We start from the raw sequence: 27,725 nt of genomic DNA on the forward strand, positions 1-27,725 counted from the left end.
GGAGTGCAGGTTTGTTTCCTATAAACACTAGCATTACTGTTTTGGTTTATAAATGGCTCATTTTTTTCCCATATAGTACTTGTATGATGCCATGCAATGTTAATTATATTTTGATTATTATATTTTTATTTATAAATGGAAATTGAGTATAAAGTTTCAAACTTCAAAATTTACAGAAATGCTTATTTGAAAAGACAGGATTTTATTGTTCAGTTGCTAAGTCATGTCTGACTCTTTGTGAGTGCATGAACTGCAGCATGCCAGGCTTCCCCGTCCTTCACCATCTCCCGGAACTTGTTCAGATTCATGTCCACTGAGTCGGTGATGCTATCAAATTATCTCATCCTCTGCCGGCTGCTGCCTTCTCCTTTTGCCTTCAGTCTTTCCCAGCATCTGAATTGTTTCCACCACTGGGTTGGCTCTTCCCATCAGGTGGCCAAAGTATTGGAGCTTTAGTTTTAGCATCAGTCCTTCCGATAAATATTTAGGGTTGATTTCCTTTAGGATTGATTGGTTGGATCTCCTTGCAGTCCAAGGGACTCAAGAGTCTTCTCCAGCACCACAGCTCAAAAGTGTCAGTTCTTTGGCACTCAGCCTTCTTTATGATCCCGCTGTCACATCCGTACACAACTACTGGAAAAATCATAACTTTGACTATATGGACCTTTGTCAGCAAAGTGATGTTTCTGTTTTTTAATATGCTATCTAGGTTTGTCATAGCTTTCCTTTCAAGGCATAAGTGTCTTTTAAGTTCATGGCTGGAGTCACTAATGCAGTGATTTTGGAGCCCAAGAAAACAAAATCTGTCACTGCTTCCACTTTTTCCCCTTCTGTTTGCCTTGAAGTGATAGAACTAGATGCCATGATCTTAGTTTTTTGAATATTGAGTTTTAAGCCAGCCTTTTCACTCTCCTCTTTCACCCTTATCAAGAAGCTCTTTGGTTCATCTTCACTTTCTGCCATCAAAGTGGTTTCATCTGCATATCTGAGGTTGTTTATATTCCTCTGGCAATCTTGATTCTAGTTTGTAAGTCATCCAGCCTGGCATTTCGCATGATGTACTCTGCATACAAGTTAAATAAGCAGGGTGAAAATATAGACCTTTGACTTACTCCTTTCCCAAATTTAAACCAGTCAGTTGTTCCCTGTTCTGTTCTAACTGTTGCTTCTTGACCTGCATACAGATTTCTCAGGAGACAGGTAAGGTGTCTGATATTCCCATCATTTTAAGGGTTTTCCACAGTTTGTTGTGATCTACCTAATCAAAGGCTTTCGTGTAGTCAGTGAAGCAGAAGTGGCTATTTTTCTAGAATTCCCTTGCTTTCTGTATGATCCAATGAATGTTGGCAATTCGATCTCTGGTTCCTCTGCCTTTTCTAAATCCAGCTTGTACATCTGGAAGTTCTCCATTCATGTACTGCTAAAGACTAGCTTGAAGAATTTTGAGCATAACCTTACTAGCATTTGAAATGGGCACATAATCATTGTTATACATTTTTTCAAAATAAATTGACCTTTACAAAGTCTTGAAATGCTTGGTTTTCTCATGACTGTGGTCTTTGTAAAGCTGTGCATTGTGTTTTGCTCCTTGTGTATAGATGAGTTGATAATGTATTTTATACCAAAAAGCAAAACTGAAAACTCAAGACTTTTTAATGAAAGTTTATGTACGTTCTGAGATATGAGAAAAATGAGGACAGTCCACCATCTTCATTAATGTGGATTTGTTGCATGTTCTTTAGCTAAATTGTCGTTTCATTTGGATAGATCCTTTTTCTTTCTAGTCCTGGTTGTTAAGATGATGGTTCAATTCCACTGAGTTCTAAACAGAAGGCAGAAATCAGGCACCTAAAAGGAAAGGAAATAAGCTGATTCATTTAAGAAAAGAGAAAGAGAAGCTAATCTCCCAACAGGGACTCTGTCCATTTCTGCAGCCTCTGAGCCACGGTATCGATTGCTGTCAACACTATTTATGTGGAAGATTACATTGACGTAGTGTAATTGGTTCTGCAACGTCATTGTAACACAATGAAGCAAAATAGCCTATCCAGGGCACTTAGCACCATAATTAGTCAGAAGACCAGACATAATGTAAAACCGAGGAAGGTTCGTTGAAAACATACAGAAAGGCATTTCATAAGTGAGTGTTTTGGAAATAAAGGTGTTTTGCTGTCCTCGTTAGTATGAGTATCCCTGAGTATCTCCTGTCACGCAGGAGACCCAGGTTCGATTCCCTGATGGAGAGGCAACACACCCTTTTGGAGAAGCGAATGGCAACCCACTCCAATATTTTTGCCTGGAGAATTCCATTTCCATGGACAGAGGAGCCTGGTGGGCTACAGTCCATAGGGTCACAAAGAGTCGGATACGACACCAAATGACTATGCTTTGGAAGTAAAGTGAGACAGAGCATAAGAAAGTTTTTGATGTTTTTAAGTTTAACATGATGATCAACTTCTGGTAATATTTTCAAACTGGTTAAAAAGTAGAGAATTATTTTGGAACCTTGCTTTTTATTCTACTACATTGGGACTAGAAGGTTTATTCCTCCAATATTTAGGGGACAGTGACCTAGAGCTTTTGGAACTGGATCTGGTGCCTTAAAATGAGTGCTGTGTTGCATTATAGTTCTGAGGGTAGTCATGGCCATGTCTACTTCTCTGATAAAAAATTTTATTTCTTTTCAGATAAGATTAAGAAAACTAAAGATCAGGTTAATTAAAACCCCATGGACAAGTTTATTTGTTATTAAATCATTACAACCGATGGCTTCATATTGGCTAGATTGATGATTTATGACTGACAAATAGCAACACAACTTCACATTTTGTTATCTCCTTTACTTCATCTTTTCTCTCAGTATCTGTTCTTGATACACAGTCTCATAATTTTATCAGTGTATTTCTGAATTGCTGCTACTGTAGAGTGGTGATAAAAGACAATATCAAAGTGATACTTTCTTGCTGGAGAAATAACATCTGCCCATTTGTAATGCCTATGTGATTATACATAGGAAGATTTTCAAACACATGTAGGATTTAGATAGACATACACACAAATGTACACATGTTAATTCTTCATTAAAATATGCATTCTATAAGTATATGTGGATTTTTCACAGTGTGTTGTTTCTATAATCCTTCTACTTGACATATTCCTTTTCAAGAAACTAAAGGGATTATATTAGTCTACAAAAATAGGTAGAGGTATTGATATTAGCTTACCTATAAAGTTCTTTGAAATATGAAATTTATTGCTGAAACTTTATTGGTTAATAATATGGGCTAGTATATTTATTTTAATTAAAAAAACAAATCCATAGGAAATCTGATTTGAGGCACTTGATTATCTTAAATTATCACCTATCATGGAAGGAAAGGTGAAATACTAAATATGAGCATTTTAAAGATTAAAACCTTCATTATCATATTCTTAAGTTAGCACAGTGGAGTACCTGGCAAGTTTCTTATATTCTTTGAAGAATTATCACTAGACTGTACATTTTCTGGGAATAGTGATTCAGAACATCAAACTAGAATTTGGGAAACTTGGGTTCTGATACAAACTTCAAGCTACCTAAATGTGCTTTTTCTCAGGAAAATGAGAGTGCTCATTTCTAAGCCTTTCAGTATGTGATTTTGTAATATCACAGTGGGCCCTCCCAGAGACATAAAATAATCACATTTAAAAGTTTCATTGGTGCTTTTAATCTCAGTGCCAAAAACGTTGCAAGTGTGTTTACTCCTCCACACGTTCTTTGGGACCTGTATATTAAGAGTTAAAGAACCACATATAACCATGGGTGATACCGGTTAGTCCCCCCCAAAAAACTTGATTTATACTAAAAGTATATTCCCAAGCAATTTTCCAGGGATCACTTTTCAGGATACGTAGATGAAAGAAACTTAACTATATTTCTAACTTCACCTTAATTATAGCTGTTATAGAGTGGGAAGATAGCTAGCATTAGATAATTACAGCTGAATTTCAAGAATAAAAATCAATTAAGAGTAAACAGTTTTTCTGTGTACAAATGTTAACACCAGTCAGGATTCCATGCATAGTAGAAAAAGCTAAAACTTGGAGAACAAGCAACCTGAGCATTAAAAGTGAGTATGCGTCTCAGGAATCACTGAAAAGCTTGCTTAGGTAGTAAAGCAAAGGGAGAACGTGGGGATAGTTGAAAGCTCTCTTGGGTTGTGGGTAGTATATTTTACATGTTTATTTGTGTTTTTATTTATTTAAAATTATTCAGACAAACAAAAATGTGTAAAGAATACTTTAATGAACAGCTCTGTGTTTCCACAACTGGCTTACCCAAGGGAAATATACAAACTCAACCAAAATTCCTCTTGGGTCTTTTCCTAATTGCAAACCCTTCCCTTCCTTATAGTGGTATATCCTCTCCTGAATTTGATATTTATCATTCCCATACATCTTTCTTTCCTTCCTTCCTCCTTTTTAAAATTTATTTATTTTTGGGTACACTGGATCTTCATTGCTTCACATGGGCCTTTTCTAGTTGAGGTGAGTGGGGGCAACTCTTTCTTGCAGTGTGCGGGCTTCTCATTGTGGTGGCTTCTGTTGCAGAGCACAGGCTCTAGATGTGTAGGCTTCAGTAGTCAAAGTGTAAGGGGCTCGGTAGTTATGACTCATGGACCGTAGTGCGCAGGCTCAGTAGTTGTGGAGCACCGGCTTAGTTGCTCTGCAGCGTGTAGAATCTTCCTGGACCAGGTATCAAACCCATGTCTCCTGCATTGGCAGGCGGATTCCTATCCAATGCACCACCAGGGATGTCCTTTCTTTTTTAAAAAAAATATGCATATATCTCTTAACTATAAGTAGAGTTGTTTGACATGCTTTACATTTTACAAGTCAGATACCATAATATATACCCACAATTTTACACCCACTGTTACAAGAGTCAACTTATTTTTTAGTACTCTAAATTATTAAGTGGTTTTATATAATTATACACTTTTATGCCTTCTGAGTTGGTACTAGTGGTCAAGAACCCGCCTGCCAATACAGAAAACATAAGAGATGCAGCTTTGACCCCTGGGTTGGGAAAATACCCTGGAGGAGGGCATGGAAACCCACTCGAGTATTCTTGCCTGGAGAATCCCATGGACAGAGGAGCCTGAACCATTACTGTCTATAGGTTCCCAAAGAGTCAGACATAACTGAAGCAACTTAGCATGCATATACACTATTTTATGTTATATTATGCTATTAATCTTATCAGATAATCAGTTTGATTCATGGTTGCATATTTGTAAGACACTTTAAAGGTGATAGAAGTATAAATATCTTTTCAAATTATTTAATAAGCATATCATCTATAATACATGATCCACTTGTTCATTTGTTACTGGTAAAATTATATTTAAATGATTTCCTGGTCAAGGACAGTGTTAGGTATAAAAATTCACCAGTGAGCAAAGCAACTTGGTTCCTGTATTATGGACCTTACAGCCTAATTCAAAGACAAAGCTTAATAACCCCAGAAGTGAATATATAGTACATTAAACAGGAATCTATTGATTGCCTTATATAAATTAAGACAATAAAACCAATGAAAACAGTTGTTCTTGCAGGACTCATATTCCAATTAGGTGGTTTTAGGAAGGTGAGGCAGGCATAGTAAATAAGATGAGCTAAGACTAAGCAGGATGAGTAAGAAAAATACAAAATATATTTAAAGGTGACATATGCTATGGGGTAAAATAAAGGATGGATAGGGACTAGGCAATAAGGGAGGGTTGCAGCTTAAATATACTGCACATAGAAGTCCTTACTTCTGAGAAGATGACAGTTGAGTAAATAACGTGAAGTGAGGACAGGTGAGAGGCTGAACAGTGAGTGTGGATGTGGTTATATATGAAGAGCACTTGAAGCAAGGGAATATAAGTACAAGGACTTAAGGGCAGACAATGATCAGCATCATTTATGAAGGATAGCAATGGGCTGGAGTAGAGCACATCATGGGAAAAACTGGGTTTGAAATCAGAGGGGGAGAGGGCATGGTGATGTGGGATACATCAATTGATTGATTTGCCATTGTAATTTGTTTGGCTTTTGCTTGGAATGAGATGTGAAACAATTGGAGGGTTTAGTAGGAATATGGCATGATCCTACTTCTGTTTAAATAAGATCACCCTACAGGTTACATTGACAATAGAATGAACTAGGCATAAGAGCGGACGCACGGAGGCCAGTTTGTACAATAATTCTGTACAAATTTAGTTTGTACAATAATCATGGTAGCATGAATCTTAGAAGTGAGATTGTTCTTTTCTATGAAAAGTTTATGAAGAGAAAATAAAGCAATAAACAGAGTTATAGTGGTATGGGTATACAAGAGAAGACACACTTCTGACATAAATTTGTGTTGTGTGAAAGATGGGAATGTAATTTTTTGTAATGTAAGTACTTTGCTATGAGAAAACTACATTGAAAAATTCAGGAATCAACAAAATTTAGTGTTTCTTTCTCTGTGTTTTAATGGTACATTATACTAATTACTATGTGAACTTCTATCTCACCATCCTTTATTGTAATTATTTATTAAGAAACACAGACATCCAAGACAAGGGTGTCCACTTTTGCCACTGTTATTCAACATAGTTCTGGAAGTCCTAGCTACAAAAATCAGGGAGGAAAAGAAATAAAAGGAATCCAGATCTGAAAAGAAGTAAAGCTCCAACTGTTTGTAGATGACATGATACTGTACATAGAAAACCCTAAAGATAGTATCAGAAAATTACTAGAGCTAAGCAGTGAATTTAGCAAAGTTTCAGGATACAAAATCAATACACAGAAATCACTTGCATTTCTATATAATAGTTGAAAAATCAGAAAGAGCAATTAAGGAATCAATTCCATTCACCATTTCAACAAAAAGAATTAAACATCTAGGAGTAAACTTACCTAAGGAGACAAAAGAACTGTACATGGAAAATTTTAAGACACTAATTCAAGAAATCAAAGATGACATAAACAGATGTAGGGATAGTCCATGTTCCTGGGTAGGAAGAATCAATATTGTGAAAATTACTATACTACCAAATGCAATCTACAGGTTTAATGCAATCCCTATCAAATTACCAATGTCATTTTTCACAGAACTAGAACAAAAACTTTCACAATTCATATGGAAACACAAAAGACCCTGAATAGCCAAAGCAGTCTTGAGAAAGAAGAATGAAGCTGGAGGAATCAAGCTTCCTGACTTCAGGTTATACTACAAAGCTACAGTCATCAAGACAGTATGGCACTGGTACAAAAACAGAAATATAGACCAATGGAACAAGATAGAAAGCCCAGAAATAAAGCCATGCATCTATGGGTACCATATTTTTGACAAAGGAGGCAAAAATATGCAATGGGGAAAAGACAGCATCTTCAATAAATGGTGCTGGCAAAACTGGACAGCTACATGTAAAAGAATTAAATTAGAACACTTCCTAACACCATACACAAAGATAAACTCAAAGTGGATTAAAGATCTAAATTTAAGACCAGAAACTATAAAACTCTTAGAGGAGAACATAGGCAGAACACTCAGTGACATAAATCAAAGCAAGATCCTCTATAACCCACCTCCTAGAGTAACGGAAATAAAAACAAAAGTGAGCAAGTGGGACCTGATTAAACTTAAAAGCTTTTGCACAGCAAAGAAAACTATAAGCAAGGTAAAAAAACAACCCTCAGAATGGGAAAAAATGATAGCAAATGAAATAACTGACAAAGGATTAATTTCCAAAATATACAAGCAGCTCATATAACTCAATACCAGAAAAACAGACAACCCAATCAAAAAATGGGGAAAAGACCTAAACAGACATTTCTCCAAAGACATACAGATGGCTAACAAACACATGAAAAGATGCTCAATATCGCTCATTATTAGAGAAATTAAAATCAAAACTGCAATGAGATATCACCTCACACCAGTCAGAATGACCATCATTAAAAGTCTATAAACAGTAAATGCTGGAGAGGGAGTGGAGAAAAGGGAACACCCTTGCACTGTTGGTGGGAATGTAAATTGATGCAACCACTATGGAAGATGGTATGGAGATTCTTTAAAAAACTGGGAATAATAGGACCCAGTAATCCCACAGCTAGGCATATACCCTGAGGAAACCAAAGTTGAAAGATACACTTGTATCTCATTGTTCATTGCAGCACTATTTACAATAGCTAGAACATGGAAGCAACCTAGATGTCCATCAACAGATGAATGGATAAAGAAATTGTGGTACATATACACAATGGAATATTACTCAGCTATTAAAAGGAACACATTTGAGTCAGTTCTAATGAGGTGGATGAAACTAGAACCTATCATACAGGGTGGAGTGAGTCAGAAAGAGAAAGATAAATACTGTATTCTAACACATATATACGGACTCTGGAAAAATGGTACTGAAGAATTTATTTATAGGGCAATAATGGAGAAACAGACATAGAGAATAGACTTATGGACACGTGGAGGGAGGGGAGGATAGGGTGAGCTGTATGGATAGAGTAGCATGGAAACATATTACCATATGTAAAAATGTAAAATAGACAGCCAATGGGAATTTGCTGTGTGGCTCAGGAAACTCAGAAAGGGGCTCTGTATCAACCTAGAGGGGTGGGATGGGGAGGGAGGGAGGAGGAAGGTTCAAAAGGGAGGGGATATATGTATACCTGTGGCTGATTCATGTTGAGGTTTGACAGAAAACAGCAAAATTCTGTAAAGCAATTATCCTTCAAACAAACAAACAAAAAAAAACCCACATCATTTTGCTGACAAAGGTCCATATAGTCATAGCTATGGTTTTTCCAGTAGTCATGTATGGATGTGAGAGCTGGACCATAAAGAAGGCTGAGTGCCAAAGAACTGATGCCTTCAAACTGTGGTGCTGGAGAAGACTCTTGAGAGTCTCTTACACAGGAAGGAGATCAAACCAGTCAATCCTAAAGGCAATCAACCCTGAATGTTCAATGGAAGGACTGATGCTGAAGCTCCAATACTTTGGCCATTGATGCAAAGAGTCAACTCATTGGAAAAGACTCTGATTCTGGAAAAGATTGAGGGCAAGAGAAGACAGGGGCGGCAGAGGATGAGATGGTTAGATAGCATCACTGACTCAATGGATATAAGTTTGAGCAAACTCCAGGAGACAGTGAAGGATAGGGAAGTCTGCAATGCTGCAGTTCATAGGGTAGAAAGAGTCAGACATGACTTAGAGACTGAACAACAAAAAATACATCTATCCACATAAAACTGTGGACTCCTTTGGAGAAGGAAGTGGGTGTTGTTAATCTGCTTGTAATTGTTGCTAGAATGGCTCTGGGCATATGGTAGGTACTTAATAAATTCACATTGAAAATTGAGTGAGTTAAAAAATAAACAATGTAGTTTTCAGTAATCTGAGTGAACTAGTTAATATCAGACACTGTACTTTCTGTATCTTTTAATAGTCAGTGTTGGTAGCTTGTTGCTCTGGGCATGTAATTGCCTCCTGGCCCGAAACTGTGGTAATATGCTTAAATGCATTTGTGTATTTGCTGTTACCACACAATATACCATCATACCCATGAATTTTACATTATTGCTGACTTTTTTAGTATCCTGAAGTACTATAGGATATGTGCCTGAGAATAAACTGTGTATCTGGCCTAACCTGGGGAAGGGTTAGGACATTTCCCCCTGAGTAGAGGGAGAATGTGTTGATCAGCTTGTATGAAAAAACCTTCATTTCTCAAATGATTGCATCTGCAAATGAAATCCATTATTGTTATTTATCATTTGTTGAGCACAAACTGTGTACTCAGTGCTATAAAAAAAATTCCCAAACTTCAAAAATCATGAAGGATGACATGGTCCATGCCTCAGGGCTTAACAGTCTATACCAAGCACAGCATGCAATTCTTTTATGATAATAGCAGTAAAAGTGACTGTATCTTGAAAGTGATAGGCTCTTGGAGATTCTTAGTATGTTTTTATGATTAGAGAGGACTTACAAAGACATTTTGTCCAAAAAAAGTTACCAAATGAAAAATTTTTAGGGGTAATACTTAAAGAGGAAAGAAGTAGTCAAATGATACTCAAATGAGTTAGTTTGACCTGATCCTACAGTGAACTCAAGTGCTTATTTATGTGAGGAGGTTACTGGTGAGTCAAGAAATGATTCAGGCAAATTAAAGTAAATAATATCCATGGACTCATATACAGCTAGCATCTCATTTTTTTACAATGTGAATCTTCATTTTAATAATGGAATCAATAATAAGTTCTAGTATTTATAGAAGGAATTGTGATAAATAGCAAACCTATAGAGAATAACTTCCTTCCTAGATTTCTCAGAGCTTTAATGCACATTTAAATAACTCAAATACAATCATAGAATGTGTGAGATTCCATACAAATAACACAAGATATGTGAGATATAAAGAAAGATAATGCTGTTTCTTTAAAACAACAGGGCATTGGAGAGTGTTAAAGTGTCATGCTTAGAAAAGTTTAGAGAGAGAAATGTGCAACTGAAATTGTTTCTAAATCAACAGCTGGGAGAACAGACTTGGGGGTGAGTCAGGCATTTTCCTCATCAGCTTTTATGGGAAGCAGAGGCTACAGTAAAATTATCTAAAATATTACTTTAAATTGCAGTACATATTCTTAGAACTGTTGTCTCAACTCAGTTGCCTCAACACCGTCATCTTACTGTCACAGAACACCATGATACCGTCAAGCTTTGAGCTTGATGTTTATCTCTGTGATACTTTTACATATTACTTTTTTCCCTCCTAATTTATAATATTTAGGGAGCCTGTTGCTCACCCACAACAAAACAAACACACAGCTCAGAGCACATCTATCCAATGGGCCATTCCAGCTCAGTAAAATCCTCACCCGAAATGGTCACTATATAGCACACAGATCTTTACTGTCTGATCTCCTAGGGAAGCCCATGATACTCTCCTTTAATGATACTCCCTAAGATCACCCTAGCCTCCTAGGCCCTTAGCTTCTGCTTTATCTTCTGCTGTATCTTAGCTCTGAATTCCCCATAATGCTTGCTACCACTTAGGTTTCTGATAGAAGGGGAAAGATACAAGAAGAGGCCTTAAGTAGGATGAATTCATAAAAATCATCACCGTCTACATCAGTTTTGCTAAACTTTAAAAGTGTGTAAAAGTAGGAAGTCAAGAAACACCTGGAGTAACAGGAAAATTTGGCTTTGGAGTACAGAATGAAGCAGGGCAAAGGCTAATAGAGTTTTGCCAAGAGAACGCACTGGTCATAGCAAACACCCTCTTCCAACTACACAAGAGAAGACTCTACACATTGACATAACCAGATGGTCAACACCGAAATCAAACTGATTATATTCTTTGCAGACAAAATTGAGAAGCTCTAAACAGTCAGCAAAAACAAGACTGGGAGTTGACTGTGGCTCAGCTCATGAACTCCTTATTGCCAAATTCAGACTTAAATTGAAGACATGAGGGAAAACCACTTGACCATTCAGGTATGACCTAAATCAAATCCCTAATTATTTTACAGTGGAAGAGAGAAATAGATTTAAGGGATTAGATTTGATAGATAGAGTGCCTGATGAACTGTGGATGGAGGTTTGTGACACTGTACAGGAGACAGGGGTCAAGACCATCCCCAAGAAAAAGAAATGCAAAAAAAGCAAAATGGCTGTCTGAGGAGGCCTTACAAAGAGCTGTGAAAAGAAGAGAAGCAAAAGGCAAAAGAGAAAAGAGAAGATATACCCATTTGAATGCAGAGTTCCAAAGAATAGCAAGGTGAGATAAGAAAGCCTTCCTCAGTGATCAGTGCAAAGAAATAGAGGAAAACAATAGAATGGGAAAGACTAGAGATCTCTTCAAGAAAATTAGAGATACCAAGGGAATATTTCATGCAAAGATGGGCTCCATAAAGGACAGAAATGGTATGGACCTAACTGAAGCAGAAGATATTAAGAAGAGGTGACAAGAATACACAGAAGAACTGTACAAAAAAGATCTTCATGACCCAGATAATCATGATGGTGTGATCGCTCACCTAGAGCCAGACATCCTGGAATGTGAAATCAAGTGGTCCTTAGGAAGCATCACTACGAACAAAGCTAGTGGAGGTGATGGAATTCTAGTTGAGCTATTTCAAATCCTGAAAGATGATGCTGTGAAAGTGCTGCACTCAATATGCCAGTAAATTTGGGAAACTCAGCAGTGGCCACAGGATTGGAAAAGGTCAGTTTTCATTCCAATCCCTAAGAAAGGCAATCCCAAAGAATGCTCAAACTACCACATAATTGCACCCATCTCACATGCTAGTAAAGTAATGCTCAAAATTCTCCATGTCAGCCTTCAACAATATGTGAACCGTGAGCTACCAGATGTTCAAGCTGGTTTTAGAAAAGGCAGAGGAACCAGAGATCAAGTTGTCAACATCTGATGGATCATTGAAAAAGCAAGAGAGTTCCAGAAAAACATCTATTTTTGCTTTATTGACTATCCCAAATCTTTTGACTGTGTGGATCACAATAAACTGTGGGAAAATCTTTAAAAAATTGGAATACCAGACCACCTGACCTGCCTCTTGAAAAAAATCTGTATGCAGGTCAGGAAGCAACAGTTAGAACTGGACATGGAACAACAGACTGGTTCCAAATAGGAAAAGGAGTGCGTCAAGGCTGTATATTGTCACCCTGCCTTTTTAACTTATATGCAGAGTACATCATGAGAAACACTGGGCTGGATGAAGCACAAGGTGGAATCACGTTTGCAGGGAGAAATATCAATAACCTCAGATATGCAGATGACCACCCTTATGGCAGAAAGTGAAGTGGAACCAAAAAACCTCTTGGTAAAGTCAAAGAGGAGAGTGAAAAAGTTGGCTTAAAGCTTAACATTCAGAAAACCAGGATTATGACATCTGGTCCCATCACTTCATGGCAAATAGATAGGGAAACTGTGGAAACGTAACAGACTTTATCTTTTTGCGCTCCAAAATCAACACAGATTGTGAGTGCAGCCATGAAATTAAAAGACGCTTACTCCTTGGAAGGAAAGTTATGACCAACCTAGACAGCATATTAAAAAGCAGAGACATTTACTTTGCTGACAAAGGTCCGTCTAGTCAAGGCTATGGTTTTTCCAATAGTCATGTATGGATGTGAGAGTTGGATTGTAAAGAAAACTGAGCACGAAAGAATTGATGCTTTTGAACTGTGGTGTTGGAGAAGACTCTTGAGAGTCCCTTGGATTGCAAGGATGTCCAACTAGTCTTTCCTAAAGGAAATCAGTCCTGAGTATTCATTGGAAGGACTGATGTTGAAACTGAAACTCCAATACTTTGGCCACCTGATGAGAAGAGCTGACTCATTTGAAAAGCCCCCGATGCTGGGGAAGATTGAAGGTGGAAGGAACAGGGGGTGACAGAGTATGAGATGGATGGTATCACTGACTCAATGGGCATGAGTTTGAGTACACTGCAGGAGTTGGTGATGGACAGGGAGACCTGGTGTGCTCTAGTCCATGGGATCGCAAAGAGTTGCACACGACTGAGGGACTGAACTGAACTGAAAAGTATGTAATTGTTTGCTATTAGGAGAATTTCACACCATTTTCCCTGAACCTTAACTACCATTAAACTCCAGTTTATAGCATTCTCGTTTTCCCTTTGCAGAAGAACTTATCTTTTTTCCCATCAGCTAATATTCTCAAATCTGATACTGTCTCTGTGTTGATATTTGTTTTCTTAAATAGCTCTTTTCCCTTCAGTTTAGAGAAAAAATTGTTTGTCTATGTCTTTAAATCTTACCACCTGTGTTCTAAAGATCACATCTTCACTCCAGGAGTTCTCCAATTTCATTATTGTACCTCTCTCTGCGCTTCGAATATGTCTTTTCTCTCTTTATATATTTACATATATAAAGTTAAGTTATATAATCATATATATATAGTTATATAGAGTCATATATAACTGTAACTTTATATATATAAAGAGAAATGTTGGGTTTTACAACTATGGATATATATAGTTTTATATATGCTAATAGTGTATATATAGTTATATATAATCCTATATAAGTTACATATATATATGTATTATAGATATGTAAATTATATATCACGTAACATGAGGCAGAGGGCAGGTCTGCAATTTCTCTACCTTCCCATGGTTAGTCCTTCAGCTTCCAAGATAAAGAGTGAGTTAGTATCAATGTACCGTATGTTAGATAATAAGAGGATGAGAGAGGGGAAGAAAACAAATATATATACATTTTTTCTTCTGATAGCTTACATACACACACACACACACACACACACACACACCATATATATATATAGGCTTCTCTGATAGCTCAGTTGGTAAAGAATCCCCCTGCAATGCAGGAGACCCTGGGTTAGTTCCTGGGTCGGGAAGGTCCGCTGGAGAAGGGATAGACTACCCACTCCAGTGTTCTGGCCTGGAGAATTCCATGTACTATGTAGTCAGTCCATGGGGTTGCAAAGAGTTGGACATGACTGAGCAACATTCACTTTCACTTTCAGACATATATATATATGTGTTTGGTTATTAAAGTGAAAGTGAAGTCGCTCAGTTGTGTCCGACTCTGCGACCCGTGAAGTGTAGCCTACCAGGCTCCTCCATCCATGGGATTTTTCAGGCAAGAATACTGGAGTGGGTTTACATTTCCTTCTCCAGGAGATCTTTCTGACCCAGGGATTGAACCCGGGTCTCCCACACTGTAGGCAGATGCTTTACTGTCTGAGTAACCAGGGATGTCCACTGCTTATTATATACATGTATAAATGTTCTGTATGCTGAGATACATATCATACATATATGATGACTAATTTGTATATAGCTTATACACACAAACCTATTCATATCAAAATAAGAAGGAAAAACCATATCTACTGTAGTCCTCATTTCTGCAGCTACTTGTGTGGTCATCACTGGTATTTACTACTGCCTTATTGTACTACTCGTTCCATATTCCTTTGCTCTCAGCAAGCACCTGAGTTGAGCTGTGATTCTTTGCATGGTATGCTTACCAAAATTTTCACTCCTGAGTCGTATGGGGTACTGACAACCCTGGCTAAACTGGGTTTTTGTAGTTCTCTGTTGACTTTCACAATAGGACATAGAAGTACTAGAAGTGCCCTTGATGAGCTCCTGAATTTTGGAAATATTCCTCCCTACCCTGATTGTCATTTTCACATTTACCTTGATAATCAGGATCCGTCACCCAGGTAGCAGAGCCCCCCATTTCTTTGCTGGCTGATTCAGTGATAGGAGGAGCCAGAGGCCAGGTGGTAGTCTCAACTTGTGGGCAGTGGCAACTGCTGGCCTGGGAGCTGTCTATTCTCTTTGTATTTAGAAATCTCAGTTTGATGGTGCTGGTTTCCAGTGTAATTTCTAGCCTACACAGAAGGGCCATTACAAGGCTCTTTAACGATGCTAGTGCTCACTTATTCCTCACAGCTATGGCACAGGGCATGTTCTCTGGACCCGCAAGAGGTAGGTGAACGTTTCTTTCATATAAATCCATTCTAATATCCCAATATCCCTAAGCAATTGGCTATCTTCCTCTATAGCAGGTTTCAGAAAACTATAGCCCACGGGCCAAATACAGCCTACTGTCTGTTTTGTAAATGGTTTTATTAGAACACAGTCTTTTCCATATATTTACATATTTTCTATACCTACTTTCATGCCACAATGGCAGAGATGAATAGTTGTGACAGAGAATATGGCCTGCAAAGTAAAAAAAACAAACAAAAAAAAAAAACATCTGACTTTTTACAGAAAAGGTTTGCTGGCCCCTGCTTTATAAAGGAAGTTCTGGCATTTCAGCTTCATTTAATGTACAACACCTTTGGGTTTATACTTCAGTCAGTCAACTGAGCAAAATTCAGAGCCATTCCTGGCCCTTTTCAAGCTAAGACATCAAATCTGGGATTTCTGTTTAATGGGCCCATATCAATGACTTCATCTCAACTCCTTAATTTTTTATCTTTAAAAAAAAAAAAAAGATCAATTCCCACACATTTTTACCTGGATTTCTATTGGTCTAAATTGGAAAATTCATGCAGTTCTTTTGGGGTGTATTTCAGCTCCATGGGTGATAACATTTTGTAAATCACACTCATGGTCTTGCTGGGACTTGACTCTGGTTATAGGTCTAGAAATTACCCTATAATTTGGTTTCTACTTTTCTGTCATTTTTGACATTGTTGATTAAATTTTTACTTCCATTGATCTCCTTAATTGAGTCTCTTTATGGTTTTCTTAAATATCTGGTCACATGATTTTCTTGTCATGCTCAAAATTATTTATAGGTATACTGATTTATGCATTAATAACAAATAAGTACCAATATGACTGCTTTATGGTAGCCTAATGAGCTGGATACAATAGTTACAGGTTATGTAGGTCCAACTCTTGTGAGCCCATGGACTGTAACCCGCCAGGCTCCTCTGTCCATGGAATTCTTCAGGCAAGAGTACTGGAATGGGTTGCCATTCCCTTCTCCAGAGGATCTTCCTGACCCAGGAATCAAACCAACATTTCCTATATTGACAAGTGGATTTTTTACCACTGAGCCACCTAGGAATCCTCAAATATTGGCTAATAGATTATTTTTTTAAAACTGCTAAATGATTGCTGAATATATTCTCTACTTGACATACATAATGCATAATAAATATATTTATTAAAATACTTATCTCTTTTTATAAAAATAATGGGCATTTGTTTAGAAAACATAGAAATGAAGATTAGCAAGGCACTTTTCTGGTGGTCCTTCCCTGATGGCTCAGACAGTAAAGAATCTGCCTACAATGCAGGAGACCTGGGTTTGATCCCTTGGGTCAGGAAGATCCCTTGGAGAAGGGAATGGCAACCCACTCCAGTATTTTTGCCTGGATAATTCCATGGACGGAGGAGCCTGGCGGGCTACAGTCCATGGGCTCACAAGAGTTGGACCTACGTAAACTGTAACTATTGTATCCAGCTCATTAGGCTACCATGAAGTAGTCATATTGCTGTTCATTTGTTATTGATGCATGAATCTGTATACCTATAAATAATTGTGAACATGACAAGAAAATAGTGTGACTAGAGATCTAAGAAAATCACAGAGTCACTTAAGGAAATCAGTGGAAGTAAAAGTTTAATCAACACTGTCAATATTTATGATGGAATAGCTTCAGGTTAGCCTAGCCTATACGCTAATGAATAAATTGTGATAAAAATTTTATGTCACACAGTATTGTAGTCATATGCATTATTGGAACCATTTTTAAAATTACTTACTTAATTTATGTGTTTGACTGCATTGGGTCTTAGTTGTGTCACGGGGGATCTTTTGTTGAGCACACAGACTCTCTAGTTGAGGCCCTGAGACTCAGTACTTGTGGTGTTCAGGCTTAGTTACCCTGTGGTATGTGGGGTCTTCCTGGACCAGGGATCAAACCCATGTTCCCTGTATGGGGAAGGCAGATTCTCAACTACTAGATCACCAGGAAAGTTCCAGGAAACATTATTATATTTAAAATTTACCTGTGAAGAGAGGCTGAGAGACAGGCATAATGGACAGTAATGTAATCCTTTGAAAGGAAAGTTATGAAATAATAATGGAACCAACACATTATTATTAATTTTATATTAAATATCACTTACCTATGTGTATGTAAGGCATGGACTATGTACTGTAACATGAGTCTAGCGCACAGTGTTCTGTACCGTGAATACTTCATGTTAATGATGAATGATTAATGATTTAATAATGACGAATGACTTCATGTTAAGATGATGATATCAAAACATCTCATACAGTTCTTGCCACACTGTTATATTTTCACATGGCAACACTCACAGACGTACCCAACAGATAGGTTTATGTGGCATGGTGATTATTTATTCTTCACTGGGTGGAAGTGGATCATCATAAGGTGAGGTCTTTATCATGAGATGAGGTCTTCATCCTCATTTTCATGTTGAGTAAGCCTATGAGGAAAAAGAAGAGAAGAGGTTGGTTTTGCTATCTCAGGGTGGCAGAGGTAGAAGCAGTGGAGGAGGTGGAAGTGGGGATAGGAAAGACAGGCAGACTTTGTGTAACTTTACAGATATACATAGTAATTTCTGCCTAACTTTTTTGGTTTTTCATTTCTCTAAAAATATTTCTTTGTGGTTCCAATCCTTCCACCATTTGCTTTAGTTTCAGTGCCTGTATCATAGAAGGGTTCATATTGTCAGTCAGTTCAGTCACCCAATTGTGTCTGACTCTTTGTGACCCCATGGACTGCAGCACACCAGGCTTGCCTGTCCATCACCAACTCCCAGCACTTGCTCAAACTCATGTCCGTTGAGTTGGTGATGCCATCCAACCATCTCATCCTCTGTCATTTTCTTCTCCTCCTGCCTTCAATCTTCCCATCATCAAGGTCTTTTCTAATGAGTCAGCTCTTCTCATCAGGTGGCCAAAGTCTTAGAGCTTCATCTTCATCATCAGTCCTTCCAGTGAATACTCAGGACTGATTTCCTTTACGTTTGACTGATTTGATCTCCTTGTAGTCCAAGGGACTCTCAAAAATCTTCTCTGACACCACAGTTCAAAAACATCAATTCTTCAATGCTCAAGTTTCTTTATGGTTCAACTCTCATACCCATGTATGACTACTGAAAAAAATCATAGCTTTGACTAGATGGACCTTTGTTGGCAAAGTAATGTCTCTGCTTTTTAATATTCTGTCTAGGTTGTTCATAGCTTTTCTTCCAAGGGGCAAGTGTCTTTTTACTTCGTTGCTGTACTCACCATCTGCAGTGATTTTGGAGTCTGTTCATATTGTGCCTAGTCGCTCAATAGAGTCCAACTCTTTGTGACCCCATGGACTGTAGCCTTCAAGTCCTCCTCTCTCCATGGGATTCTCCAAGCAAGAATACTGGAGTGAGTTGCCATTTCCTTCATGTGTAAAAGAAATCAGAAGCAGTCTTGAGTAATCAGAACCCTTCTGCCACACGTCTAATGTGAATTTGTTTTCTAGCACTGCTTTCTCATTATCTGGCACTGGTTTGGAAGCATGAATCACTTTTAGTCATCTTCTGATAATTCCTTTGGTAAAGAGTCTATTAACATTTGAATTTCTCTAAGATCCATATCCTAAATCCTTCCCCCTACCTTTTTGCCATATCCACAATCTTTCTTGATTTCCTTGATTGGCTCTGTTGTAAACTCTGTGAAGTCATGCACAACATTTGGACAAAGTTTCCTCCCACGGAAATTTATTGTTTCAGATTTGATAGCTTCCACAATTTTTTCTAGAACAACAATGGCATCTTAAATGGTGTAATCCTTACAGACTTTCGTGGTAATCCCTCTAGTGGAGCTCTCTTCCATAGCATTGATAATACTTTCCATAGCGTGTAATGAGCCTTAAAAGTCTTTATGACTCTCTGATCTAGAACCTGAATTAGAGACAGTGTGTTTGGGGACAGTGCTTTGATGACTTTGGCTAGGGGCATTGTCAAGTATCAAAAGAACTTTATAAGGCTGTCCCTCACTGGCAATGTACTTCCTGACTTCAGGGACAAGGTGTGGATGGAGCCAATCTATACAGCAAAAGGGGTCCCTTTGTGGCTCAGCTGGTAAGCAGTCTGCCTGAATGTAGGAGACCTGGGTTCCATCCCTGGGTTGGGAACCCTCTGGAGAAGGGAAAGGCTACCCACTCCAGTATTCTGGCCTGGAGAATTCCATGGACTGTATAGTCCTTGGGGTCGCAAAGAGTTGGACACAACTGAGTGACTTTCATAAATCAAAAGGGTTCTCATTCAGGTCTTCTTTTGTTGTAAAACTAAAAGACGAGTAACTGATATTATCTTTTCCCTTTAAGGTTCAAGTGTTAGCAGCTTTATAGGAAAGGAAAGTGCTTATCATAAACCTGACTGCACTTGCATCAAGGAATAGAGTTACCCTATGCCTTCCTGCCTTAAATTCTGGTGTCACTTCTCTTCCTTACTAATAAATGTCATTTGTGGAATTTCTTTCTTTCTTTCTTTTTTAACCACAATAGGACACTTTTGTCTGTATCGGTAAACTGTTCAAGTAGATGTCTTTCTCCCCAGTGATTCCCTTAATGGCATTTGGGAGCTGGTTTGCTGTCTCTTGGCCGCTAGACGTTGCTTCTCTTGTCTATCTTGATATTTTTAAAGCCAAACCTCCTAAAATTACCAAACCATCTTTTGCTGACTTTAAACTCTCTAGCTTTAGATTCTTCTCTTTTTTAAGTTGTCATAAAATGACTTTGATTTTGAAGTCATATTAGAATCTACATAAACATATCTTTATTATATCAATCCTGCACCCACATAAAAGCTACATTTTCAGTATGAGATAAAAAGCTACTTTGCAAAAAGTACAAGGTTTCCTCACCTACTGGTATAATTGCAGTGACAGCTTGATGAATTTATGTTCCCCCCCTTTTTTTTTCACAGTGGTCCTTATCCTGGATTAATTTATCTTGATAGGATGTGTGGCCATAACTGCAGACCTTGATCTATAGTGTATATCAAGCAATTTAACCTTTTCTTGCAATGTCGTGACTTTCCTATGCTTGTTGGGATCTCTTCCAGGATCACTAGTAGCAAGTTGTATGGGTCTCATGGTGTTATTCAAGATGTGTATGGTATTATGCTAAGCACAATGAAAAGTATGCAAGAGCCATAAGAGATCACTTTTAATTGAGATAGATTGTTTACTGGAGAGACAAACTGCTCATAAGGAGATGACTAGTGTCACATGGTATTTTCAGCTAATACAACAGGAGCTCACCACAATAGCCAACAGGAGGTGGCTACAAAATTATAACAGCACTGCAGTATGTGTTAGTTATTTTTATGCAGTTACGATTTAGCACTGCATCTTTCCCTTTGTTTACATTTCTCTCAACTGCAAATGGCACCTTGTATTGTGTGTTAGTGTCAGTGTTTATGTGTATACTTTTTTGATAAAGATTAACTTTGTATCATAGATTTGTGTGTGTTTTATGGTGTGGATGGTCAAATAGACTAGTATGTACATATATTTATGCATTCATGACATAATCTTTTAATTTTTTTGATATTTCTAGGCTACATGGTTTGTCTTTTTTTTTTTTTCAAACTGCTGCAACTTTTCAAAAAATTTTCCAATATATCTATTGAAAAAAAATCTGTGTATTAGTGGACCCACGCAGTTCAAACTGTTGTTCAGTGGTCCACTGTAGTAGCATTTTGAGGAAGGCATTATGAGATAGTAGCTTAGATTACTGATTCTGCTTTCAGACTTCTGTTTTCAAAACTCATATCTGACATTTACTAGTTCATTGATCTTGGACATATTTCTTAACTTTTTTGCACCAGTTTTCTTGTCTGTGAAATGAAGGTGATAATAATAGTACCTATGTCACAAGTTTGTTGTGAGGATTAAATAAATTTATAGTTGTGAAGCAGTTAGAATAATGCAGAGTGTCAAAATGTTTGTTACTATTTTGTAATTCTAGGATACTGTATATCATAGAAATAAAGTATTACTTTGAAGTACCTCACAGAAGCATTGACTTTAGATCTCTTTTAAGTAAAGTCTTTCCACTGATTTTTCAAAAATTTTTTAATATTTATATAAAATATAGCATTTTTAATTCAGCATACTCTATTTTCCTTCTGAAGCTCAAACATTTTAAATTATTCATTAAAACTAGCTTCACATTCTTTAAACGATCCTTTCATGCAGGAATGTTTGTATATGTGTATATATGCATATATTTGCATATGTATGTGTGTCGATGTATATGTATGTGTGTGTATAAGAGAAAGTTTATTATTTATGATTTTCATTCAGACCTTGACTCTGAACATAAATGTAAAATGAAGTTCTGTGTTTGGCCTATTTTGTCATTTACTACCAGCTTAAGTGGAATCACATACATGGATAAAAGTTGCTTATTTTAAATCTTTGCAGATCTAGTACATTTTAAGAGATTATTCATTAGCTTTAAAGAGGGGAAGAAAAACCTGGGCATTTTGTAACTTTTATATTGTTCTACCACAGAAGTAACATGTTTAGGGACTATATTGCATTTGAATTTCTTGTCTCAAAATATCAAATAAATGAGAATCAGAGTTTGGATAAGCAAGGGAATACAAATCATTTTTGAAGATATTCATTGTGGTTCAAGGATTTTATGACACGGGTCAACATGTTTCCCATTTAACAGCAGTTTATGATATTTATGCCATTGTTATATGAATTGTGTGGTTGTACTAAGATGCTCGATATATTTCATTCTTCCTGATTGGTGGCCAGTGAGGTCAGAACTGTTCCATTAATCCAACTGAGCACTCATATGTGAACTTTTGCCTTGATTCTTTTTTTAAGTTTTGAAACCACAAAATGTATAATAGTAATTAGTTATTCCAGGATGTTCATTTCAAGATTACTGCCTGGGGTGGTGGAAGCCCTATGCTATTTGGCTACAGCCCAGTTGTGTAATCCCTCAGAAATGTTCTACATCTTGCATTGGAATACTTTGGAAAGGAATTGATGCACCTTGAAATGTACATTTGCTTCAAACTTCAATTCAGATAAATTATGAAAAAAATTAGCGATGGGCCAACTGCATTTTGGTGCTGTCCTGTTTTTTCAGACATCTTGTGAATGAGCAGTGTTCTGGTGAGAAGGTTTCTCTGACATATAATATGTTTGACAGATATTTGAATGTGAAATCATTGCTTTTATACCACTCCTTAAATGGTTTCACTTATTTTTATATCTTATTCCTTTTCATTAATAAGGAAAATATATTCAACACTGCACAACTGAGATATCATGTGTTACTCTTTAGATGGTAACTTTCTTGCTGTGATTGTACTTCTTATGAGTTGGTGCATTCATTAAATATTATAGCATATTCTCCAGTAAAACCATAGTTTCTGTTCTACACTCTTCACATTTGATTCTGTTCCCCAAGACTCAACTCTTTGTCTTTTTCCTCCACTCTCTCCCAGCCCAAATAGTTCTTAATTGTATTCTGTCCACTTAACCTTCCCTGAGTTAGGATTATTTTCTCATTCTCTTCCACAATAAAAATAATAGAGTAATAATAATGATAATATCAATTTCAGCAAGTACATTTCATTTTTAATTCTATAGATTTCAGTGATTTTTTTCTGTGTTTCTTAATCTTGAAGCCTCTGTTATCCTTTGACCACATTACTTTTCCCATTCATTTCCATTTTTCTTCCTTTTCCTTCACAGCTTTATTTTCTACTAGAAGTACTTCTGTGATTTATCTATAGTGGGTATATGATAAACATTGACTAACTTTATGATCATTACTTTCCATTTGCTTTCCTTCCATATTTGTTTTAATAAATCAGTATTGAATAGATCAGGAAATGAAATGCATTATTGTTTTCTTGGTACACATGCTCTGTCTAAAAGTGGGAAGAAAATCTGTATCTATGCACCTAATTGGATTATTGTTAAACTAAAAAGTTTCTTGAAAGAAAATTACTTTAGTGATCTGTACATCTAGGTGATAGAAGTTCCATCTTTTGCCAGAGAGAGATGGTGAGCTACTAGTGGACAATGATCATATTTTATTCATCCTTGTGATTCCCTTGAGTACCTAATGCAGAGCCTCACTCAGTGTAGTTAACTTAGAAACTGACTAACTAAGTTAATTTATTCTAGTCTGGGGCATTATGATGGTCTGCCAAACTATTTCTGCTAAATAAATAATAAACTAGCATGACTTTACTATACTTCTTTTGACCAGATGAGTTGCATGCCCTCAACATAGCATGTACTACAGTCAAGACAGAATTTCTTAAAATTTCACATGGATCATAGCACTCTGCAGTGAAGTAAAACTGTCATTTACTTAGAGTTGATATCCTAGATGCTAGACTAGGAAAATGGAGAAGTAGCTCTATAAACCAGAAAACTAGATTTGTTTTTAGCAATCTAAAATTGGAAGGTATTGACCAACACCTAAAGGATGAGAGTTGGAGTGAACTTCCTAGTGAGGATTTGATTTCTATTGAAATGATTACTAATTTTAAGTAATGAAGACCCTAGGACAGCTAGGAGTAAGTTTGAATTTAATTTAAAACCAGCACATGATGGATTTGTACTGCCAGCTATTGCAATGGAAATTTATTTAATTTTTTCTCCAGAAAGCTTTTTATTTATATAGGACATCTTCCAATCATAGGAGATTATTTAGATAGGTTCTGTAGGAATATACATAGCTATTGTTCAATCAGTGGAGTTCCTGGTTTTATTTTTCTTAAGAACTGTTGATGACAGCATCCAGAAATGTTAGTGTTAGGTTTCTACGATTCTGAAATTGCCCAGAATATAAACTTCTATAATTTAGTGAATTGAAGGAAGAAAATGCATGTTTTCAGCCCCAGTGGATTTTGATATGAATCCTAAACCAGGCTCAATTTGGATTTCTTACATGTTATTTTTGTAGACCACATATTAGCTTTAAGTAAAATGGCTGCATGTAGCCCTACAAGTGTTTCCTACTAGTTAAGTGGTACTCATTAGAAGAATAGAGTTATAGTGTTTATTTATTTTTAATGATATTGTGTTGATATTTAATAATAATTGACCCAGTTTATAAACTCTTCCATTTTGGCCTATACTGCCAATGTCAGTAGGGAATGTTTAATTATTTTTCTAACAGCACTGGGTGGAGGACCATAAGATGATTTGATTATAGTATCTTTTCAGATTTAACTTGTGACCAGTGTCCTAGGTTTAGATGGCACAGTACAAAATATATTCTTATTACAACATAGAATACAATGAGAAAGGTAACCTGGGACTGCACAAAGGGCAAACATTTAAAAATTGTAATACATTTAAATTATTTATTATTAATTAAATTAATTTATCATAAATTTAATTAATTTTAATTACATTTGTATGAATCCATGCCACTAGCAGTTATGAACTTATGATATGTTTGTGACAGTCCTATCTGTATATTTACTGAACATAATATTTATTATGAAAGGTAATGCACTTTTTGAGAAAATGACAACTTACCAGTGCCTCAAAGCCAGCTGTTAGAAGCACTTTATGAAAATGCACAACTTTCAGTTTCCCCAAGTCTTCTTGTTCTTGTTTCTGATTAAACCAAATAAGAGAAGTTCTCCTTCCATATCTAAACATCTCTGAGTAAGAAAATGTCATTGTTAATATTCATTCAGGGCTGTGTGAAAGGTGGAGGGAAATGAGAGAAAAAGTATGGAAATTAAGCACAGTTTTCCAACCCAGAGGTCTCCTGAGCCCGAGGTAAAGATCAGAGGAGGAATCACAGCGGAGCAGCTGATTACAAGGTCTAGGGCAGATTGTCATGCAGGCAGGAAATGATGAAGCCTGGCTGGATCCCAACAGGAAATCAGAACAGGAGAAAACTGATGCTGAGAAGAAGGGTCGAAAGCAGAGCAGCTGGAAAGAGAAAAAGAAACAGAACCTGTCCCACCATATCCAGTAGGACATTGCAGGTGTATTTCATTTCAGCTCCAATTCCTGACACATTGATTATCATGACCATCAGCTTACAAGCAGTTCAGAATTCAACCTTTCAAAACAGAAGCCTAAGAGTATTTGATTCTCAGAAAGAAGTCCAAGTCTATGATGTGGAAACAAATAAACATCAGTTACATATGTCTTAGTAAGTGAAGAAAATCACACAAGGCAGCTCTAGAAATCAAATATTTTGGAAGAATTTCAGAATTTCCTGGAGTAGATATACTGATTTCCTTACTTTCTGCGTGTGTGCTAAGTCGTTTCAATCGTGTCTGGCTCTTTGTGATCTCGTGGACTGGTACCTGCCAGGCTCCTCTGTCCATGGGATTCTCCAGGCAAGAATACTGGAGTGGGTTGCCGTTTCCTCCTCCAGGGGATCTTCCCGACCCGGGGATTTGAACCTGCCTCTCTTTTGCCTCATTAGCTGGCAGGTACTTTACCATTAGTGCCACCGGGAAGCCCTTTACTCATTTCCTACTTGTACCAGTTATTAAAAGGAAATGGAATTATAATACTACATACAATTTTGCTTGCATATAACAAATGATGATGCTTTATTGTATCTATATATGAAAAAAATCTATATGGTACAAAACCAGGACTAGTCTCTGCTATTAGCCATCAGGATGTCATTATACATGAGGAAGCGAGTGAGTGGCTCTTGGATGGTGAGAATTTCTGCTTGTCATCTGGGTGCTTGGTTACATGGCTAGGTTCTACTTGTAACAATTCATCCAGTGGTGCACATGACATGTGCATTGTTCTTTTCACATTTTATAATTCAGTAAAATGTTTGAAGCAAACAACTCTAGGAAATGGATGATTTGGGATTCATGACTCAGAAAAATGATTTCAAAATGCTTAATAAAATATATGTAATGATAACAGGGGACCCAGATGTTATTAAAATCACAAATATCTTGACAAAGATGATTTTATTTATTCCTAGATTTCGGTTGCAGGAAACAACCTCATGCAAACCCATTTTTTTTTTTTAAAAGAAATATAGTTCTCAAGTCAACCCCAGATTGGCTTAATGGATCCTGTATGGTTTTGATAAAACTGTTTTTTGACAGGCCTTTACAAATCATCTTAGTTCTATAAACAGCTCAGCCAAACTATGGAAGTGGTTTATCACTTTGATCAACTAGTTGCCCTTCACTAGTTCAAAGTTTCAAAATGCTGAGCCAATAGGGAATTCAAGCTAATTGCTGATCAGTACATATTGATATGGGCTTCCCTGGTGGCTCAGCTGGTAAAGAATCTGCTTGCAATGCAGAAAACCCTGGTTTGATTCCTGGATCGGGAAGATCCCCTGGAGAAGGGATAGACTACCCACTCCAGTATTCATGGGCTTTCCTGGTGGCTGAGACAGTAAAGAACCTGCCTGCAATGCAGGAGACCTGGGGTCTGTCCCTGGGTTGGGAAGATCCCCTGGAGAAGGGATAGGCTACCTACTCTAGTATAGTGGGCTTTCCTGGCGGCTCAGACAGTAAAGAATCCACCTGCAATGAGGAGACCTGGGTTCCATCCCTGGGTTGGGAAGGTCCCCTGGAGAAGGGATAGGCTACCTACTCTAGTACTCTTGCCTGGAGAATCCCATAGACAGAGGAGCCTGGTGGGCTGCAGTCCATGGAGTCGCAAAAGAGTTGGCTATGACTGAGTGATTAACACATACACACACACACACACACCAAAGCACATACACACACACAGAAGTATGTGTTATTGGGAGGCAGGATAGGAATTTAGGATTGGAAGGAGGGCTGGTATTCTGTTTCTTCTCCATGCAATGGCCTTTTGGTGACTCCATGCTTTGAGCTTGTTCATGAAGACTTCAGACCTGTAGGGATTTGCTGCTGAGCAAGACTGATGGGAGAACAGGAATGACAGTTCTCTCTTTTACTAGCACATTTAAGTGAATGGGAACTGTGCATCAACCAGAGTGCGGATCCCCATTCTTCTAGCTGAAACACATTGGTATGGACTCTTCTCTTCCTTAAAATAATCCTGAATGGAAGGGAGAATGTCACGGGTCTCCATGGTGCCCTGTCTCCCTTATTGATCTCAGAGGGGACAACACCCAATGCTGTCCACTGAGAAAAAGGAGTCAAAACCCAGCAC

At 37.3% G+C, this 27,725-nt stretch overlaps 1 long non-coding RNA gene across 1 annotated transcript in view; it reads right to left on the reverse strand.

Moving 5' to 3' along the window:
* Positions 1–4,379: 4,379 nt before the first annotated feature.
* The window catches only part of LOC136148095 (uncharacterized), a 57,362-nt gene continuing 34,016 nt past the window's right edge, over positions 4,380–27,725 (reverse strand). The window contains exons 2-4 of the long non-coding RNA XR_010659437.1: positions 25,116–25,243; positions 17,903–18,025; positions 4,380–4,802 (exon numbers count right to left, since the gene is read on the reverse strand). This is a non-coding gene — a long non-coding RNA (uncharacterized lncRNA). The remainder of the gene's footprint in view (positions 4,803–17,902; positions 18,026–25,115; positions 25,244–27,725) is intronic.

The sequence above is a fragment of the Muntiacus reevesi genome, chromosome 16 (genome assembly GCF_963930625.1).
Source record: "Muntiacus reevesi chromosome 16, mMunRee1.1, whole genome shotgun sequence".
Lineage (NCBI taxonomy): Eukaryota > Metazoa > Chordata > Mammalia > Artiodactyla > Cervidae > Muntiacus > Muntiacus reevesi.